The sequence below is a fragment of the Staurois parvus genome, unplaced genomic scaffold (assembly GCF_062004578.1).
Source record: "Staurois parvus isolate SC_StPar_1 unplaced genomic scaffold, SC_StPar_1.0 ptg000357l, whole genome shotgun sequence".
NCBI classification, from domain to species: Eukaryota; Metazoa; Chordata; class Amphibia; order Anura; family Ranidae; genus Staurois; species Staurois parvus.
The window spans coordinates 861,505-883,190 of record NW_028318153.1 but is presented as its reverse complement, the minus strand read 5'-3'; the positions used below and the strand labels follow the sequence as shown (position 1 = coordinate 883,190).

At 40.9% G+C, this 21,686-nt stretch overlaps 1 protein-coding gene across 4 annotated transcripts in view; it reads right to left on the bottom strand.

The window, feature by feature from the left end:
- The window catches only part of ESRRG (estrogen related receptor gamma), a 1,108,989-nt gene that overhangs the window by 395,387 nt on the left and 691,916 nt on the right, over nucleotides 1–21,686 (bottom strand). The gene's annotated exons all lie outside the window — the stretch shown is intronic.

The window sequence follows — 21,686 nt, the reverse complement described above, 5'->3', positions numbered from 1 at the left end:
TTAAAATGAATATATGAGATGTGACAATTTAATTCCCACAATTAAAAAAATAAAAAATCAGCATTCTTTAAAAGATTAGATGAAACTTGAAGATGATGTTCTTTCTGATCTTGTGTCAAGAGGCACCATCTTTGTAGAAATCTTTCTCATTCCCAAAACCTCCATTAGAATTTGCCACACTGTTCATGCTCAATTCTTCTGCCATAATTCACACACTAAATCTTCGATCTGAGCGTACGAGGGTTCACACTCTGTTCAGATTTGCATCCATCCTTTGTGTTTTTGGCTGCCCACTTCTTGTTTCATTGTGGACATCTTCCGGCCCCTCCTTAAACCGCCTATGCCATTCATAAACATTTGATTTCTTCATAGAATGTTCACCATAAACCTGTTCTAACAGAGCTAAAGTTTCACTTTCACTTTTGCCAATTTTCACAAAAATTTTATGTTAATCCACTGCTCCAGATTCCTGTCACTCATTTTCTGCCAACAGGGAAATGCACACACATATTATTTCTTCTACTACTCTGTAAATACTGAGTCAACTGGTCTGTGACCAAGGCGACTGCAAGTTAGTAGTTGTTAGAACACACTGGAGTGAAAATGACTGTGTAACTCACCACCATACTGCTATGCCGCAAGCATTTCCGTAATTAAATTGTCATACCTCGTACAATGCAAGTTCAGCTCTTTTCTGCATTCAATCCCATTCATCCCTATAGAAGATGTTGCTTCTGGAAACCCAGACAAAATTTAGCTAGCAAGACTTTCTAAAAGCCACCAACACCACAATAGTGGAGAGCACATCAAATACACTAAATGTTTTTTTATACTGACCATATTTTCACTACAGATCTGCTGAGGATTTAGTGGGCTCATATTCCGCAACAGAAGAATGGTGTCTTTCAAGTAACTGACAGTAGCCCCGTTGTTAGGGAATGTAAACCATTATAGGGATCTTACTGCTATGAACACTAAGGTGCTAAAATCACACAGAGAGGGAAGCACAGTAGCTAAGTGGTTAAAATCTCCACCTAGCAGCACTAGGGTTGTTGGTTTGATTCCCAACCACGACACTCCCTGTACGGAGTTTGCATGTTCTCCCTGTATCTGCGTGGCTTTCCTTCAGGTGCTCTGGTTTACCTCCTACACTCCATGCAGGTATGTTAATTGGCATCTGTCTAATTTGGCCCTAGTATATGTATGTATGAATGAGAGTTGGGAACCTTAGATTGTAAACTCCTAGAGGACAGGGACTGATGTGAATGTAATATAGAAATATATACATACAAAGCGCTGCTGAAATTGATGGTGCTATATAAATACCTGAAATGAATAAATAAAATAAGAGGCAGTGTGTGAGATCAGCCAGTTGGCAAGGCAGCAACCATCAGACTTCAGGTGACCTCTGACCCTTAACTGAAGAATCATACTCAAAGCAAGTGTTCCCTGGAAGAGATGAAAATGAAAGGGAGGAGTCTTTGTAAAGCCAAATTACTTGTGTTCAGTAGCTCTCCACAAAAAGCCTCCCCTACCCACCAAAAAGAGACAGAGGTCACCCAAAGTGAGAAGTTCTTACGCATTTCAACTAAGGATGATGCCAAACAAAAGTTCTTAGGGTCCAATTTGGTATTTTATTGATTCCATAAAAGACAACAGGAAAAAAACAAAAGGCATCTAAAGCGTTTCGGGGGCTCACCACTCCCCCATCATCACGGTTTTAAAAATAACTAGATATCTGTTAGACCCAGAGAAAAGCTCTGAGAAATATAATCCAAACCAGGAGGATACACTTTTAAAAAGATGCCTGTGTCAGTGGCAGAGCAGCAGAAACAATAAAATACCACTTTGCACTCTAAGAACTCTTGTGTGGTGTCCTCTATGGTTGACATGCTTACTCAAAGTAAGGGAAGCTAAGGGGGCAGTTATGAATTTTTTCTAAATAAGACTTCAAAATTCCAGTAATTTAAGACTGAATATTTAGACACTCACATAAGCTCAGTGGTTTATGGTTTTCTTGAAAGGGACTATAAAATAAAAATACAAAATATCATGCCCCTTGGGAAGAAGATGATATTTAATACTTACCTTTTCTGCTGTCCATGCAACCAATCTGCCAAGTAAATGCCGAGAAACTGGCATGCTAAAAATGTTCAGAATCAGATACTGGGTCCCCCACTACACTCAACGGTTCTTTCTGTTGGCTCCCGTCCTGTAAAGGAAGTACAGAAGGGGACCAGGCATCTGATACTCCCAGAAGTGTAGGAATGTGAAAATTCTTCAGGAGTCCCTTTAAAGCTGTTGAACGAACATGAACACGTCCCTCTGTGTTTTTCCCATAATTCCCTTTTGCTCTCAATTATGACTGCTCCATCGCCCTAATGTGTTCAAGAATATCAAGTAAGAATACTGTACATTCCTAAGAAGCAATGGCGGGATTAAAGTAAAGTAATCTGTATTTATAAAATACATTCTTATTTAACGTTTCGCCTGTCACCGCGAAATTGCTCGTCAGCGTGAAGCTTCCGACCAAAGGTGTTAACAGGAATGACTTTGCCTGTGTGTTTGTTTTTGTGGTTATTTAGAAGATCTACTCTAGATCAGCTGTACTTGAGTGACATCATAAATGTCTCCATTCTGCAGCAATAGTCTACTTCATGATCGCTGTTGACAGCCTCTACTTAGAGCATCTTTCATGGTACACAATGAAGTGTAAAACTGCTGTGAAAAGAGCCTAGGCGTCAAAACAAACCGTCTAGGTAATAAGCACTTAAACCAGTTTTCATTAATATATTTCTTCCTAGTAAAACAATTTCTAATGTCAGCCAGTGGCGGCTGACAGTTCCCTTTTTAAAACGCGGCAATATTTATACTGTGCGCCTCGTCTTATAGCTTATCACAAACAGCGGGAGGAAATGAAGTGATTTTATTTTTGCTCCGAGAACACATATTGACAAGCGCTTGGGATTAGCAGAAACAGTCAAGGCTTTCAAAGATTTGTCGCTGACAATATCCGCAGTTTTTATTCTAGGTTCGTTGCACAGTAACGTTCCCTGTTCTCTGTATGCTGCAAAAAATTCCATAGGTCCGTAGTGTACCCTGCACTTGAATTTTTAAATGTTCTTTGCCAGTTTTTTGGTTCTTTGCCATTAGAACCACTTAACACCCAACTAATGTTAAACCTCCTACAATGTAGTAGGGCACCCTTATTTTATTCTAGGTTTGCATGCATAGTACCATCCCCTATTCTCTGTATGCTTGGATACAACTCCATAGGTCTGTAGTGTACCCTGAACTTGAATTTTTAAATGTTCTTTGCCAAGTTTTGGTCCATTACCAATAGAAGCACTTAAAACCAGCTTGTGTTAAAGCGGTAGTAAAACGTGTTAGTACTTTATGACAAACTTACCTAAGAAATGGATCCCCCCAGCGATGCGCTGTCACCACTGACAGGGATTCCATCATCACCTGGTCTTCCTTCCAGGTTTACGTGATGTGACGCATGGGAGTGCGCATGCAACGTGACGTCACCAGCTGTCACATGCAAATATCTTCTAAATGGTGCACGTTATGATACAATATTCACTGTATCTACAAGTAAGTCTTATTATAGGCTTACCTGTAGGTACAAGATAAATAGCAGCGTTTACTACCCCTTTAACCCTCCTACAAAGCAGTAGGGCACCCTTATTTTCCACAGAGAAAAGAAATACTAAGTTTTGAAATCCCAGTCAGATTTTTATTGTTTCCTGTGTCCCTACTGGGGAGATTCTGCTGTGTTTTCCTGGTGACCACTGCCATCCAGATCAAAAGTGATGAGAAATACAAAATTTCATTAATCTGGTAAATTCTGAGCACATGTTGTTAAATTCAGTGATCTGACTTTTCACTGTTGCAGTTGTATCTCTAGACAAATAGACAAAACTTTTTTTTTTTTTTTTTAGTTTTGGATAGAATGGAGAAGGGTTAGGTCGTTTGTCAAGTTTTTATTGTTAGGATTCATTCATATATTTGTACTGGAGATCATTGTCATCTACAAAGAAAAAAACTTTGGAGTTGTATTCAGAATAAGAGGTAAGGGTGTATCTTCCAATGTGGGCACCTGTTCCAAGGACTTCCGCTCATTTTGGGAAATTTTCTCTAACTTCCTGTTTTGCCTTTTGGACAGGAAGTGAACGGAAATTTCCCCAATGGTAAAGTCAACAAAAAATAAACTGATAGGGGTTTTAATAATGCGAAACCAAACAATATCTTTATTCTCCAAAAATATTCCATATACATCCACTACCTAGTGACTCTGTATTCTATTTTTCAAGAAATAGTTTTTTACTGTGTTTTTCTGCCTTGTAACATCCTTTGTGAGTGTCTGAACCTCTCTTTTCCACACATTTAGTTTTTTTTTTGAATGAGCATGACATATTGGTTGCAGTCATTTACAGTATATATCCCCATAGTTCACAATCCATCCTGAGAGGGTGGCTATGTTTCTACATACAGTGGGACCATGGACCATGGAGACGGAACGCAGTCTCCCAACACATGTGCACACATGCCCCTGATTTCTAACATCTGGTACATTGTGCTCATGTGTGCATATGCGCGGGAATCCCCTGCACATATGCAGACATGCTGCGAGTCTCTGCTGGATGCCAAATACCTGTCAGAGAGCAGATTCATGTCTGTGCATGCACTCATCACTAAATTCCTCCTGGGATGTGTTACATGGACATCTGAGGAGTCAGTGGGGGAAGGCTGGACTCCTTATGTTATACTAACCTAGGAGAGAAACTGGGTTGCAGTGCACAAAAAGTAAGAAATCTTCAGTTTCTCAACTTGTGGAAATGAGAGGAGGTAGGAACCTAGAACAAAAATTTTTTATTGGGCTAGGTTCCGCTTTAAAGGATAAGTTCACTTTTTTTTTCATAAAAAATAATAAATGCACTTTTTTTGGAGGTAAGACAATGTTTATTTTTTTTCTTAGGGGTCTGCAGAGCATGTCAGGGTCCTGTAGACACTCTGTACAGTTGTCTGCCTGTACCTCCTGGATGGGCAGACACTTACTGAAGTCCAGGAAGAATCAATGAATTACGTGAGTGCTCATCAACTACCTCGCAGTTCATTGAGAACTACAAGACATCTTTTATAGTGGCAGACAGTAGCTGTAGTTCATTCATTCACAGAACTCTGGAAATGAATGCCAAGGCTATATGGGCGGAGCCCCACATGACCACGCTGTTTTTGAATTGAAACAATGGGTGCGGAGAGAGGATCCCCAGTTCACTGTTGCAATAGGGGGGTCGGCTCAGTCCAGGGTGCCAGCAAGTGCTTTAGTAAACGTTACACTCTGAATATGGGTGTATCATGTAACCAAAGTCGAAATTATTCTTTAAATTACATAAACCTGTGTAATATGAATTTTCTTTTGCCTATAATAATTTCTGCATGTGTCACATACAACTGTTAGTGACCCAACCCCATCCATTTCAATATATTTAAATTGTGAGTGGAAAATTACTAACCTTGAAACAAATGACCAGCAGAGCTGGTGGTAAAACATAAACACAGAGAATACGGATTAAATATTTGCGTTATCTACCTACTCTCTCATTTTGCTTTTAGCATTGTCCTTCCACCAGCCCTACACTTTCCAAATAGATTTTAGTTTATCAAAAAGTGGAAGCCATTTTTTTGTTGGGTTAAAACCGTTTTCATTTTTTTAGTGGTTTCTATGTCCATGTCAATCTTCTTCCCCCTCTTTCTGTTTCTATCACTTTTCTCTCTATTTTCCTTTCTCTCTTTTCTCCTTTCTCTTTTCTTCTCGCCTCTCGCTTTGCTATGCTACATGGAACACTAGACATGCCATCCTATCACTCTCCCCACTTCCATCAACGGCTCCTACCGCAATATATGCCGATTTTGTAACTCTCCACCTTGCCATAAGTTTTTTGTCCAATTCCTACGTTCAGATGCCATGACCACTCTTCCTATCGCTACAGCCCTGCTTGGCGAAGCACGAGCGCAGGGGATATTATAAGATGCAATTACACCCCATACTATACTATATTGGCTCCGGTTTGTTGCAAGCATAACCTTATTGTAGTCGGGTTTTGTATTATTGCATTATCATTATCTGTATTCTCTTGTTTGAGTTACTGCTGTATCGCTGTAGGTTGTGCCTGCTGTTTCGCTTAGGCACCCTGTACATGTCTTTTGTACCATTATGTTCTTTCTTAATAAAGGCTTTCTTTTTGGAAAAAAAAAAAAAATCTTCTTTGCCCTACCTTTTGCATGTTGCAGCAGAAATTGAGATCCGTCATCCCAATAGTCACTCTCTCTATTGCCTTATTTCCCATTCCTTATGTGACAGAATTTGAACCCGACATGGTTTTCCTGCTGTGTAGTACATCCGCAATAAAATTCAACATGTTGTACGTCCAGAGTTGTCATTTAACACATCTCTGTCACAAATGGCGCTTGCCTGAGCTGCTGAAGACTCTCTTTCATTTGAAAGAGTCTTCTTATTCTCCTCTGACTTCTCTCACTATGAACCCAGTTCAGCCCAAACCCACGGGAAACTGCCACATGATAGAAGGCTGCTGGCCAGGGGATTCGCTGCCTTGGAGCTGCACCTAGGAAAAGGACAGATATGGTGGTGACATCAATGAACAAATATGGCCACGTGACCATATTTGGACAATGTCTTTGCTGAAATATGGCAATGTGACCATACTAGATCAATGGTGTAACCAGCATCCTCGCCACTGAATCTTATATCATCACCAGGTATTATTTTAATAAAAGCTGCAAAATTAAAAATGATTGAAAATGACTTTGAAAATTATATTAACAAATTCAAGCTTATATGAGATTTTAGTGATCGGGTTTAAAAGGTGGTAGGTCACCTTTTAGAAATAAAAAAAGAAAAAGGTGAACTAGCATCCTATACTAGCCATTCTCAACCAGAGTTTCTACAGAGGTTGCTAGAGGTTCCTTGAACTGTGGTTAACTGACATTCCATTTGATGGTGCTGGTGCTTGCAAAGTTCTAGGACCAAAAATACTTGGAAAAGCATGACTTCAGTGATCTTTTTAACTTTCTGTAATGGTGGCCATCTGACAGGGGCTAACTGGCAACCTTTTGCCCAGGGGGCAAGCAAAACCCAGAAACCCATGGTGCAGCAATTCAGCCTCCCTCCTGCTTCTATCTCTTCCCTGCCTCCTCTCGAACCCCATCCCAAGCTCAAGCTCCTCTCCGGGTACTCTCTGCTCACTGGGCAGGTCGGGCTGGACAGCGCCTGCTGTACCAACTCCGGTTCCTTAACTGGCTGGCAGGGGGTGACCGGGAGCTGTAGGGGGGAGCTGGGGTGGCTCAGCCGGGCTGGCCAGGGGAGAAGAGTCATCAGAGGGGCATGACGCCGGCCTCTGCTTGGACACAGCATACACCATCCATGCAGGGAAGGGTGAGCGGCATTCGCTCTGTCCTCGTCCTCATCCTGCACTTGGCAGGAAACTACCAAGGACTCTTTACTCCTCTTCACCAGGAAGCCTTTAGGCACGTCTGCAGCAAAATCAATGGGGCCTTTTTATGGGACATCTGTATCAATTGCCTCCCTGCCCCCTGGCCCAGTCCACCCCTGCCATCTGACTGCCACTGTAAGAGATGGTATTCTTTTTACTTGCTACCTCTGTAAGTGAGATTTTTTCCACTGATCCCTAATGAATTGGTTTAGGCAAGGGTTCTTGGAGATCATACTTTTTTCAAGAAGTTCCTCTGGTGTAAAAAGGTTGAGAAAGGCTTCTCTATACCCTTCGCACCATGCACATGCTGGAGCTAACCAATTAGAAACGCTGTGATCTGTTTCGACATACCTAGAGAAAGAAAAGGAAGAACAGAGAGGTTTTCAAACCCCAGGACCACCACACCAGGCTGCGTGGATGGTGAAACTGAATCACATGCGGAGCAGAGACTGGGGGGGGGGGGGGGGTTGTCAGTGTATAAGGTGTTAGTTTACCTTCTCATTTTTTCTGAAAAGGTAGATTAACACTTTGAATATCTAAAGAGACACATAAGCACTAACAAAAGAAACAATTTAAAATATATCAACAGAAGCACTTAATATAAAGTTGAGTAATGTTTGGATCAGCTCCAGAGCATTCCTCATTGGGGAGGTTGTTAATTGTCATCCTACAACAAGCTTTATGCTATGTCTGCAAATGTATATGAATATATAAATAATAACCGTTCTCGGGAATCGAGTGGAATTGAATTAAAACATCAGTAACAGCACCAATAATAATTCCAAAGCTGATGAAGATCTGCAAATATGATGCTGAATGAGTAAATATTGTATCTAGTCGTATAATTTATCTCAGGTATTACCAACTACCTTTGGTCTGTAGAGATACAGGGCCCATCTAATCCTTATCAGAAATTGCAATTAAGACTTCACAGCACACAGATCTGTACTGTGGCTCATCCGACCTATATCAAATCGGTCTTCAAATACTTTACAAAGCAAATGTCTGATGTCTAATTGAACTAGAAGATAACGCTCTTTTTATTGCCATTAGTGCTTAGAGCAAACGTTAGTCTCTCAGACGTAAGCGCATAAAAATAAAAGAGCCGGCTAAACTATTATAGCTGTATTTTACTGTCTGGCAAACTTTTTTGGTGCAAGGCTCAGCTTTAAACATATTTACAAATACTAAGATGTACAGTGGGATGAGCTTATCAGTCTGGTGCTTCCCCTTTAAAGGCTCATTTACAATAGGGGCAAAAACTGATGCTCCGATTGCATTTCAGAGACATTTGACTAGCAGTGAAGAGGCATTAACCTCCCTAAATGCTGCATTATGGCACCACAATTGTGTGTATTGCATGCAGTTGCAGGGCAGTTATAGTGCGGCCCCATTCACTTGAATGGGTCAACTTTGGCAGGCAGTATTGGGGGTATAATTCCTGCATCATGGTTGTGGTATATGTACACCTGCTGCTTTTTCAGCTTAAAGAGGGAGCAGTTGGGAGGCAGTAAAAATTCAGCTCAGCCACATATTTTTAAACAACCTTCCACCCCAACTGCAAGTGTAAACAAGCCCTCTTCTGTTACAAGGTGGGTTGGAGAGCAGATCTGTAAAGCTGCCCATACATTAGCAGCTTTTCAAACTAACGTTCATACAAACATTTGTGAAAAAAGGTGCAAATACCAAGCACAATGAAGTTCTAAGGGATATGCAGATAACCATAGTATGGGCAAATCCAACAACTCATCTGACCAGTAATGAGACATGAGAGCAAAACAAGAAATAAACCCTGTGGAAGTTAATAGAGTCACAAGCCCAGGAACAGGTAAAATCTAATTGAGTCGTTGGGTTAAAAAGCATGACATGTGGGAGTGCCCAGATTGAAACAGCACCAAACCAACGGAGAGGAGAAACATATTCCCAGAAGCTGGAGGATGACACATGATCCTGGACCCAACAGTAGGTTGCTCAGCCCAGGAGCCTCAGGACAGTGGGAGGAGTGTGTGGATGGCGGCGCGGCTGGGATCACTGAGATGGTGCATCCATTGGAAGTCCTGTGCCCCAGACCCGAATGTGATGTCATACACCTGACAAAAGACTGCCCGAACAAGGGCTGGTGAGGGCAAACTGGAAGCCTAGAAGAGCACTCAAAGCGTGTCAAACCAAAAGAGAGAAGCCTGTCATCATGATAACATGTTTCAGGGACTTGCCCCTTCCTCAGATCCTGTGATTAGGAATTGGCAATCAAAATAAATATAGGAGGGGCCAGGAGAGTGTGTCATCATTAATAGCCACCCATAGGTATTAACCCCTCTATAGCGAAACATCTCTAAAACAAAATAGAAAATGTATTAAAAGCAAAGATCAATTTCTTATACAATAATATATAAAATCATATATCAAGTGAGCTTACTACAAAACCTTTCGATAGAGAGAAAAAATATAAATTATATATATATATATATATAACCACACAAAAGGAAGAACGTATGAAGGTAATAAATGCATGCAAACAGTAACAAAAAAAATAATATAAAAAAAGATAATGATACTATTAATGGTAGAAGGACATGTAAACATTTGGAAATACATAAGAGAATACATATCAAATAAGAAGTACATGTAAACTGAAGAGGTTAACCATAATAAGTCACACAATGGTATGGATATTCAGCTCCTCATTCAAACCTTGAGGAGAAAGATGTGCCTATTTGGAAACAAATAAGTGTGCAACATTTGGAAATGTATATCAAATAAATGCATATCAAATAAAAAATGAATGAAAATTTGAAAACTTTTAAAACACATAAGTAAACGCATATTAAAATAAAAAATGCTAACCAAAATAAATCACAAATGGATATCCAGCTCCACATTCAAACCTTGAGGAGAAAGTGTGCCTAGCGTATAAATCCAAAATATTTCTCTCCTTTATAATAGCAAGAATCTTACATTGTTAGTAAGAGACCCCTTGGAGATGTATTCAATAGCCAGTAGAGAGCTTGGATGTTCTTCCCATGGCAAGCAGCAAAGTGGCGTGGGATACTCCATTTATCTTTGCCCTCTTCAATGACTCTATGGTGCTCACCTATTCTTTTACGCAAAGTGCGTTTTGTCCGTCCCACATTTAGGAGACCACAAGAGCACCTCCCACTGTCCTGAGGCTCCTGGGCTCAGCAACCTGCTGTTGGGTCCAGGATCATGTGTCATCCTCCAGCTTCTAGGAACATGTGTTTCTCCTCTCCACTGGCTTGGTGATGTATCAATCTGGGCACTCCTATAAGTCATGCTTTTTAACCCAACATTAAGTGAATTTTAATTTTATCTTTTCCTGGGCTTGTGATTATATTGCCTTCCACAGGGTTGGGAGCGCTCCTTTATTTGTTGTTTTGCAAATCATTGGTGGTTGCTACAAGCTTCCTAGTAACTGTCATTTTGATACATCAGGCTTATGTTTAGTGCCAGTAAGACAGAATAAATTCTCAGTACATTTTATGACAAGTGTTGTTCGAAAGTACTTCCAAATTTCATTTGCTTTTAACATTCAATTATGAAATGTAATTCCTCAAGAGATAACCACCTGCACCGTTAGAAATTTGTTCATTTGAGAAAACATTTTATCCTACTCCTTTAAGTTTTCTTATGAACGTTCTTAAAATGAAAAATTTACAAAGCAATCTACTAGAGTATGGCCAGCTTAAAGTGGTATTAAACCCACTTGTTAAAAAAGTACTGACAGGTAGGGATATCTATGACCCTATCAGTCTTTCTGTTGTAAACGCTTCCCTATGTGCATGTGCAGGAGTGATGTCATTTCGGCCCAACCATTCAAGAAACGGAAGAGACAAAACCTGGAAGGAAGACCTAGCTAAGATGGAAGCATCCTTGACCTGTGGGATTGTGACACCGCGGTGCTGGAGGGCACATTATGACAGATCAATCTTTCATAATGTGTTAGTATATGGTGCATACTAATACATTATGACAAACCTGCAGGGGAGACTTTTATTATTTTCATGAGTTTACTCAGTTTAAGCAGCAAAGCAAAATCAGCTCATCTCCCCTGCAAGATAGTAGCGTGTTGTGAGGCCAAGGTGAGTAAGTCTCAGAACTGGGTGTACATAAATATAAATCTGCATGTATTTCATCTGTGCATTTTGCAAAATGCCTGGAGTTCAGTTTCAATGCAAGCCAATTGTCACTAGTGTTAGCCCCATCAAAATAGTAGTATAAAAACCTGTGATTTAGAGGTACCCCTCTGGTTCTATGGTCCTCTACTGATTTCAGCAACTCCTCATATGTGTGTTGGGTGGGTTTGCTTCCTGTCCACTTGATTTTAATTTGCAAAGCAGATCTGAGAATCATTGGTGGCTGCCAAAGGCTTCTTTTTACTGTCATTTTGACACGCCAGGCTTAAACATTAAGGAACCCATCCTGGTTAAGGGGATCCTTCTGCTTTAAAAGAAGTAACAAGAGGGCTTCCCAGATCATTAACTGAAGGGACAAGGATGGGCTGGATCACTATAGTCATGCCTGGATGCAAGACCATAACCCCTTTGAATGCATTGTTAATTTTGACTATCTTGTGCTTTCAAGGAGACATGTTCACATGTAAATGCAGCAGCTGCCTGCTTATGATGTGCTCAATAAAATTATGTTAGTATTATAGTTAGTATATAATTATAATAACAGCAATAGCACACACTGGAAATATAGTACCAAACAAAGGTGCCATTTAGTTTTAAATTTTGCTTTTCTAAACATAAAATGATATAAATGAAAAAAAAAATATATACAAATCAATTAGTTACATCTTAAAATGAAATAGAAGGACAATGCACTCATTCTGGAAGCCTCTACACCCATTCACAAAGGCCTTTCATATCTAAATGACTTCCATGTCTAATATGTTTGCACTCAATCGACTCCAGGATTTTTTTTTTTTCCTGTAGAAGCGTTTAGTTGTGTTTTTGAAGCACTCTTGTTAGCATTGCCTGGAGGGTGTGTGCTGGATGGCAGTTCATTGTTATAGCCGAGATGTTTCCCATCAAAGAAGCGCGGCAGACCATTCATGTGTTGAGATCTTTCGAGAAATGTTGTGTTCTATTCTTGATAATTGGCCTCCCAGGACCTAATCATAAGACTTAGTAATAATAATAGCTAGACATCTAAGTAAGTTCTTAATCAATGAGCATGGGGACTTGGAGTGGAATAGTTCTAATATATGCTATAGGTGGCTGGTGTGGAAATTTTGGAAAATACTTTTATTATTTTGTATAATAGTCATGAAGGTATTGCTTGTCATGGCATTGTGGTTGAATTGACAAACTTGCCAACTATTCCTCTTCTAGACTTATTAAAGTGAACCTATCAAAAGATTTATTTTATTGGTAAGTGCAGCATGATAAGTAATGTGTAACACTAGTGATAAGCTAAGGGTTTCGACCAAACCCTGAAGGAAATTAGTGCTGGCCTAATAATCTGTGGCTGGAGCATCCTCCACTCCGAAGCTACATGTAAATGAATGCGCAAAAAGGCTCGTGAACCTGGTTCATCTTTAAACTAATCAAAGGCCAGTCCCCTGCAAAAAGAAGAGCTATGATACTCACTACTATGGCGGCCTGTGGCTTCTGCCTCCCTTTTGTACCAGTGTTGAAGTCTCCTTAACGGCCAGTTCACACTAGAATCACACAGAAACACAATCTACAGTTCCTGTGAGATCCCCTACAGTGCAATTTGCAGCACATTCATTTGAATAGGCTGCAAGCTGTACCAGAATGCAAAAAAGTAGTACATGCACTACTTCTGAAAAGCGCATCACACTAAATTGCACGTTACTGTGGTACCATGCAATCTGGTGTCTGCAAAACTCACTGCACTTGTGATCTGCCTTTGGGGTGCTGCTAACAATGTATTGGCATCCACAGCAGATTGCATAGGCAGGGCATTTTGAACGCTGTTTTGGAATCGTACACAGAACGCAGCTTTCCCACACTGTATTCTGGTGTGAACCGGTCCTCAGACCCTTCAGTATTTGACACTTCTGGAAGTGTGGGATGTCTATGTCGCATGCTGTGGCTACCTCCTCTGAGAATGTTATCCAGCTGGAGAGGGTATGTTTTATGATTGGCCAAAAAATGCCAAATTAGAGGAAAACACATGCCCTCCTTTTGGATCAGGTCCTACAGTTATTAAAAGGTCATACACCACAGGGGAGCTGTTCAGTTGCAGCACTGAAATAAAGATTAGCTCTATCCGGGTGGTACAATGTTAAATGCTTTGGTTATCTTAAAAAATATTTTTTTTGGGGGGGGGGATGGGACATTTCAGGTAGTTTAGTTCATTACAGTTAGTGTTCTTTGTACTTGGAGTTTACTTTTTTTATGCATGTACTTGAGCATTGTTTGTGTACTGTAACTTTACATTTTATTGTACTTCTGTTTATTGTCTATTCTTCCTTTGATGAAAAAACAAATACAAGACCAATGAGGAGCTTTTTGGCACAAAAGCAGACCTGGGATATTTGAAAGAAGCTTCTGTAACTCTCAGGTCCACTGCACTCTTAAAATTTCCTTAAAGAATAATTAAATTCAAAGTTTTAAAAGACTAACAAGCATGGTTTTTATAACAGAAGAGACTCTAGTGAGTCAAAATTTCATCAAAATTTCACAATTTTTACCTACATTTTGTGAAAATATTCAGGAAACAGTGGATTGGTTTATACTTTAAGCTGGACCAAAAGCCATCTTCAGATGGTTGGATTGGGCACATGTCCAACTCCTCTCTGAGGTCTACAGTCAGCTTAACACTCTTGTTAGGTGTTTTCTAAATTTCTACCTTACTGTTGATTTTTATCTGAGCTAAGCTGATCCTTCAAGCGCACATTTTTATTTGCCTTCTAAAGCTGTCCAAATTCTACATACTATTTGATAACAGAAAAATCCTCAACATTATTTATGGTGGTGTATCCAACGAAATGATGTGTTTTTGGCGCACGCGTGCTTTTTACGGTTCCCTAAATTCATCCCAGATTACGTTGCGGAGCCCGCAGTGAATCTTCTAAGTCAGCGCTATGCGGCAAGCATTAAAGTCTTTTCCAGTTAAGAGAGATTTTGATTGTTTTTAATTAATATGCTGTTGCAAAGACTTTGAGTTATGTGTCTGATTCCCAGGGCGGGTTTTATTGTTACTCTTCGCTCTTGTGTCTTTCAGAGTGTTATATATTACACTGTTTTATATTTTGTTATGCGCCGTGAGTGGCTTGCCAGACTGGTGTAATATAAATCAAAGGTTGATTGACTAATAGTAAAATATAGGGCAATATACGCTACCTTTTTCAGCTTCTTTCTCTCTCTCACTCATGTTTGGCCTATAATGAAGCCACAGACGTCCAAAAGTAAAGTAAAACAAGGACCTTGATAAGTCCACTGGGAATTAGGAAGGTCAAGTGCATTTGGGTCCATAATCTGAAATGATTAGTGATGTTTAATAGGGTAACTACCACCATTTCCATGAATAAAGATAATTAATCCTGCCACTGTAGAGCCTTTATTACGCCAGAAGCCATGCAGATATAAAGAATATATAAAAACATTAATTTATACAGTCTAACCCATATAACAGATGATGAAATCATAAAACAAATAGTTCACAGAATTAGAAATGTAGGATGAGATGGTAATGTACAATTATGGGACATCATGGACAATTAGGATAATAAATATTAAACTATTGCACGGTCCCAAATGCGACTGGCCTTTGAAGCTTTATGTCTGCAACAAAAACACCCAGCATTGGATTGGCCTGCCATAGAGAAAGACAAGTATATATATTAGTCCCCTAGCTCCAAGCCCTGGTAGCCAGGAAAACAGAAGAGCATCAATACGTCTGAGGCTATGATTCTCCGATTTGAGGCGATGCTCTCCAATTTCCGTAATAGGAAAACATATCGTAAGAATGATCTTTTATCATAAATAATACGTTTACAAATAAGACATAAGCCCATCAAGTTCAATGACAAAAAATAAAGATAATAAAATAAGATCAGTGAGCGCTATAACAATCTAGCCGCTAAAGCATATATAGGTAACCTATTAAAACCTTAAAAGCTAATATCTCATAAAAGTGTAGAGCTAAGAATAGTGTAATCTCGTTAATAATGTGATAGTCCGTGGTAAAGTGTATGATACAAAAGTTGATAGTGACTTCTCACTTCAGTAGCGTGCCCAGAAGATATAGTAAAAATACGCACTCACCAGATGCGTGTATTTATATACGCAGAATAATGTAACCAGAGGTCCCCCTCTCAGGATGGAATGGATGGGTTGATCCATATTAACAGGTTATCCTCCCTCTGGGTGGTAAACAGCTATAATGATGTCTCCCTTGGTGCGTACGTACAGAATCCAACCAGAGGCCTCCTTAGTGGATGGATGGACGCTTGTCTGCCAGTAATCGAACAGCTCACTCCTCTGGGGTAACACCACTTGAACCACTGCTACCGTATCATCCAGATGGGCTCTACAAATGAATGTCAGCTTGCCACAGAGCCAAACAAGAAGTAGCCCATAGTGTAGTAATTTTGTAAAGGGTATTTATTAAGTATTCCACTTGGTTAAAAACAATAACTGGACAAAGTAATAAAACACTGACCATGCACAAAATCAAGATGGCCGCCGGACCTGTACCAGGAGGCATCACAGCATGATGGTTCCTTTGACGCGTTTCGTGCTAAAGCACTTCCTCAGAAATGGGTGACCAATCAACGCATGATGTAGGTTCACAGCAAAAGATTCCAAATGCAAATACCACACTTAGAATCCACTCCAAACCTTTTACCTGCTAAATTGATAACAAAACAGCAAAGGAGTAGCCCACACCTGGCCATGAAACAGCTTTTGATTCAATTGTCCAATTACTTTTGGACTCTTGAAAAAGGGGAGATGGCTACTCATAAGATCTCAAATTAAACCTGAGAGTGTGCACTTTCAGCCCATATCCATTATATAACTATAGCTTGAATATGTTTCAGTAAATACCGGAAAAATCTAAAATTGTGCCTGTGTCCAAATATATATGGACCACACACACACACAAAGTATTTAATATATATATATGTGTGTGTGTGTGTATACACATATATACTGCATACCCTTCAATAAAATTCAAAATTATTTCGCTGGTTTAAACTTTTCTTGTATTTCTTAAATCCCCTACCTACGAAACTGTAAATAATGAAAAATGACGCTTAGGTTTCAGGCCGTACATCCTTGTCTCCTGATAAATAAAAGAGCATTTGTCCTTCCTAGACCACGGCAAAAAAGAAAATCAATTTAGCTCAGATTTTTCCAACATCTTCACATCACTTCCTATCTGAATCGGATGGACTAGAATTTCAATTAACTGGGGAGAGACCAAGCCAAACTGACTGCTCTGCCCTCCTCCTGGTCATGCCCTATAATTGTAGAGGGACTTGCATTTTTCTACCAATGACACGGCTCACAAAAATAGATACACCAGTTCATTCGATAAAGGATGCCAAGCCTGTCACTTTTGTCTGAGTGCCAAGTGACAAAGAAAGCGGCTGTGGCTCTCCGTCCTGTGCACGGCATGTACAGGCAAGCCTATATTGTGATAGCGCACTATAGCTGTAAATATATGGGTGTAGGAGCCGTCATCTGAATTTAAAGAAAAACTCCAGTGTAATTAAAATAATTTGGACGTGTTATATTACATCAGGAGCTGTCAGTAAATATGAGCTGTCATCATTATTTGCTTCCTTTCCTTGCAATGGGAGAAAAATGTAATGCAAAGTCCAGGATCTGATACACTGAAGACGTCTGTGCCCACACTGTCCTCTAAATCAAGGTGACATATATACAGTATATATCATCTGATTAGTATTTTTCCCTTTTGCATTATGAAAAGTATCCTTTAATCTTCTACCTCAGGTAAGCTAAGTTCTCTGCACCAATATAAAGGAGCAGGGAGCTGTCATAAGTAGCGTGTCCCCCATTGACAGAACAGATTTACCCATCTCACGTTTATCTGCGCCACCCAGTACCAGTTTCTATTTCAGAGTGAAAGAGAAACTAGTGTAGATCTGGTTTACTGAGGGAATATGGCAGCTTACCATATAGAAAACTGCTGCATATTCCCACCAGGTGTGACCTTCTAGACCAGGGGCGGACTGACAACTCATGGGGCTCCCGGGCAATAGGGGATCCTGGGGCCCCTGTGTCCTTGCCCACACTCAAAACAAGCCTATAAAAGGTACCAGGGGCATTTCATGGGACCCCCTACTGACCCCGGGCCCTCGGGCAGTGCCTGCGTTCTCGAATGGTCAGTCCTCCCCTGTTCTAGACAGCTCACATCCCTTGCTCTGTCCGAGCAGTGATTACACTACACAAGCAGAGCTGCCAAGGCTATCTACCTTCCTCCTCCCTCCGTTCTGAGCTAAACAAAGGGACAGTGATGGGCAGAGAAAGCTTGCAGCTCCAGCTCTCCTGTTCATCAGCCACTTCAGAACAGAGAGATGTTCATTCCTATTTAACAAAGGGGCTTGCACCCTCTTTTTAATTAGGAGCAGCATCTCCTCCATGTTCTAAGTTTAGAAGAGTTGTGCAAGAATATCCACTTGCCCGCTGCCCTATAGTAGAACTACTACGACAGGGCAGCAGGGCTGTGCAAAATCACATATATATAAGTGATTTGCATTTCCGGGTAGAGGGCGCGCACGCCTCATTACCCGCGCTGCCTTTGGCGGCTAGGCATGTCAATCACGGGGTCCCGGCTGGAGATTCCCTGACGACAACCAGCGATCGCCAAGTAAAACTGATAGGGGAGAGATCTGTGTGTAAACAATACAGGTCTCTCTCCTGCCAGCAAGCACATGCTTATGGGCATATTTATAAACCAGTGGATGTGACTTTCACCATGATTCACCTTCATTTAAAACACATACACCTGTCAGATTCACTTGCAGTGAATGTTTAGTAGTTTAGTAAATATCTGACTCACTGCTTCATAAATATGCCCCTTGTTCACACTAGGAATAAAACCCCATGGATGAGCCGTGTTTTTACCGCCCTCCAATCACTACTTCCTTAAGATGCGGAGGCAGTGGCTGGGGGTGTACACATGCTGTGCCTACAATGCTTTATGGCAAGAATTATACCCCCTATTGCTACACTTGCCAAACACGACCCAGCCAGGTGAATAGAGCCACTTTGCAAGCACCCTATCATGACTTGCAATGCACACAGTAGGGTTAAAGTGGTTCTAAAGGCTGGACATTTTTTAACCTTAATGCATTCCCTGCATTATATTAAAAAGTCCCTTTTTAATATTTGTATTGCCCCCAACCCCCAGTATACTAACCAGAGACCGATCTTGATCCGTCTGCAGCTGTTCTCTACACTCTCTATGCTCACAGAGGCAGCAGAGGAAGCCACTGGATCCTACTGCTTGTCAATGAAACCCTGTGAGGAGCGAGTAGGGGGCGAGGATGAGCTGTGCTGTGTGTGTCAATAGATGCACACAGCCCGGCCTGGGATCAAGCATGCAGGTGAGCCCCCATAGGAAGTTACTTCCTATGGTGGTACATTAAGAAGAGGAGGAGCCCAGAGTGCAGATGGGGAACCCAAGAAGACAAGGTTTGGGGCTGCTCTGTGCAAAACCAATGCCCACAGTAGGTAAGTATAACATGTTCATCATTTTAATAAAAAAAAAAAAAAAAATATATATATATATATATATATATATACACATATATACACACACACACACTCACACACTTTGCACTCACTTTAAAGCAAGCGATGAAGAGGTGATACAACGCCTCCTTACAACCTGTCAAATGCTCTCTGAAGAGTGATCCCAATACAGATCACTCCTCGGAGAGCACTGCAAGTGTGAGCAAGCCCTTTGAGAGTTATCACTGGGACTGGCGTCCCCGTAAGAAGATTTCTCCTCTTTTCTTGTTCTGGTGACATCTCTTAAATAATAGATTTCCACTTTATTTCTATCCCTGTGGTGGTCACCAAGACAAAGAGAGGAGGTGAATCCTCCCACTGGGGACACAGCCATACAGCCCTGAATGGAAGGGTTTTATGCTCGGTTCACACTACTGCAACATGAAAGTCGAGCGACTTACATTGCGATTTTGCCAAGTGAATTTCTGGTGATTTGCTAGCGACTTGAGTATGACTTTAATGCGACTTGATGTGCGACTTTCATGCCATGCAACTTTGCTTGGGTAAACTTCCTGTAATCGGATCTAAACCACATCAATATAGATGACCATCCGACATGGAGGTGACTTCCATTCAAGTCTATGGGCACAAGTTGGATAGAAGTCACGTTGAAGTAATACAGAAACCTTTTCTAAAGTCGAAGCAACTTTAGTAGTGCTAATTAGGACAGTTCTCATTGATTAACATAGGATTTCACTTGTATGTGACTTGGGGTCTCACAAGTCGGATCCCAAGTCGTGGAAGTGTGAACCGAGCCTTAACACTTCTACTTACATGTACTTTGCTATGTGTGGCCCTCGGTGGTACAATTATGGGTGTTCACTCTTTTGAATGTCCCACACGCTCTCATTCTAGAATTTGCCCCCCCCAAGGCCAATTTGCTTATTTTAATTTTACAATAAAATATGCTTTACAGCCGGCCTAATGCTTATAATAGTTAGACTGGCCACAAAACCGGATTTCATTTGGCTCATCAGTTTCCAAAAAAACGGCCTCCTGTTATTGTATTTGTTTCCAGAAATCTCCGTTTGTTATCCCTAACTGATGACACTGGATAAAATGTAGTAATCTCCCCTATCATCAGGAACATTGAATGAGCAGCTTTTGTAATGTAGCGATGAATCTTTTTGACTAGATAGACTGCAATTCTAAACACTATTACTGATTCCTGATATTACATATCTCAACCTAATCATACGCAATGTTCAGCGGTTATGGAAATTTCATCCATTTCCAAAGCAAACAGAAGAGGCTCCAGCAAGAAGCTGAAATAGTTTATCATCGATATAGCGATAACATTTTCCCCCTGAGAGATCAACATGCCATCAAAAAATATCTGTAACATTCTACTTTAATAATAACTGCAATATAACATTATTAATATACACAAGTACGAGAGGCTATCAAGAGAAGTAATAAAGAATAATTGGATTTATCAGCTTTGTTTTTATAGGAAGGTACAGTCTATAATTCATTCATTAATATTATTTTAATGGCACGCACGAAAGGAAGAGGTTAAGACAACATTAAACCCCTCAGCGTATTTTGGCTTACCACAATAAAAAAACAAACACTCCCCGGTAAACTATTTTTAATCATATTCTTGCCTTAGCATTTTCAGTTTACAACTTTCAATGCTGCTGGCTCCTGATCACGCAGTGCTGCTTCCCTGAACTTCTGGCCTTCACAGGAAAGAGTTAAAAGTGGACAGCGCAGCCTCCAGCCGGCCAGTTTGCTTGCAGAATGGAGATGCAGGGGAGTGCCTTGCCATCCTAGGCTATGGGGCTGTGTGTTTCTATTGATGCACACAATGTAGGAGACTGTAGGCCCTGCATACAAGGGTGGCTCTACAGGATGCTGCGAGAGAAAGGAGCCACCCTGATATAGGAGACCTGAGGCGGTGGCCATGGCACCAGCCTAAATTGGAACATACAGTAGGTATGTAATTAAGTGATGAAGAAGCTGCATACTGTCAGGAATGGACTTCCCAGTGGTGGTGGGACTCACCTGCCTTGTGGGCTGCAGTACCAGGGCTGGCCAGCGGGTGCTCTCAGCAACCAGAGGCTCACTCCTGCAATGAGCCATCACCTGAAGCTGATTACAACAGGTGTATTTAAGGAATGGCCAGGCCTGTGATCAGGGCCTTGGTGTATGTTTCCCATGGGCCCCTGTACCTGCATCCTGTCTGCTTCCTGCCTGATCCTGATTCTGCTTCGATCCCTGACTCTGCATGAACTCCGCCTGTCCTGACCTCGGCTATTCCTGACTACTCTTCCGCCTGCTCCTTGTGCGCTGCCTGCCCGTTTGCTACCGACCCGGCCTGCCCGACTACGCTTAGTATTGTTTCTATTGTTATCTGTTGGAGGTTTGGGTTGGTTTGTTTGCACTGTGTTGTTGTTTAGTCTTGCACTGC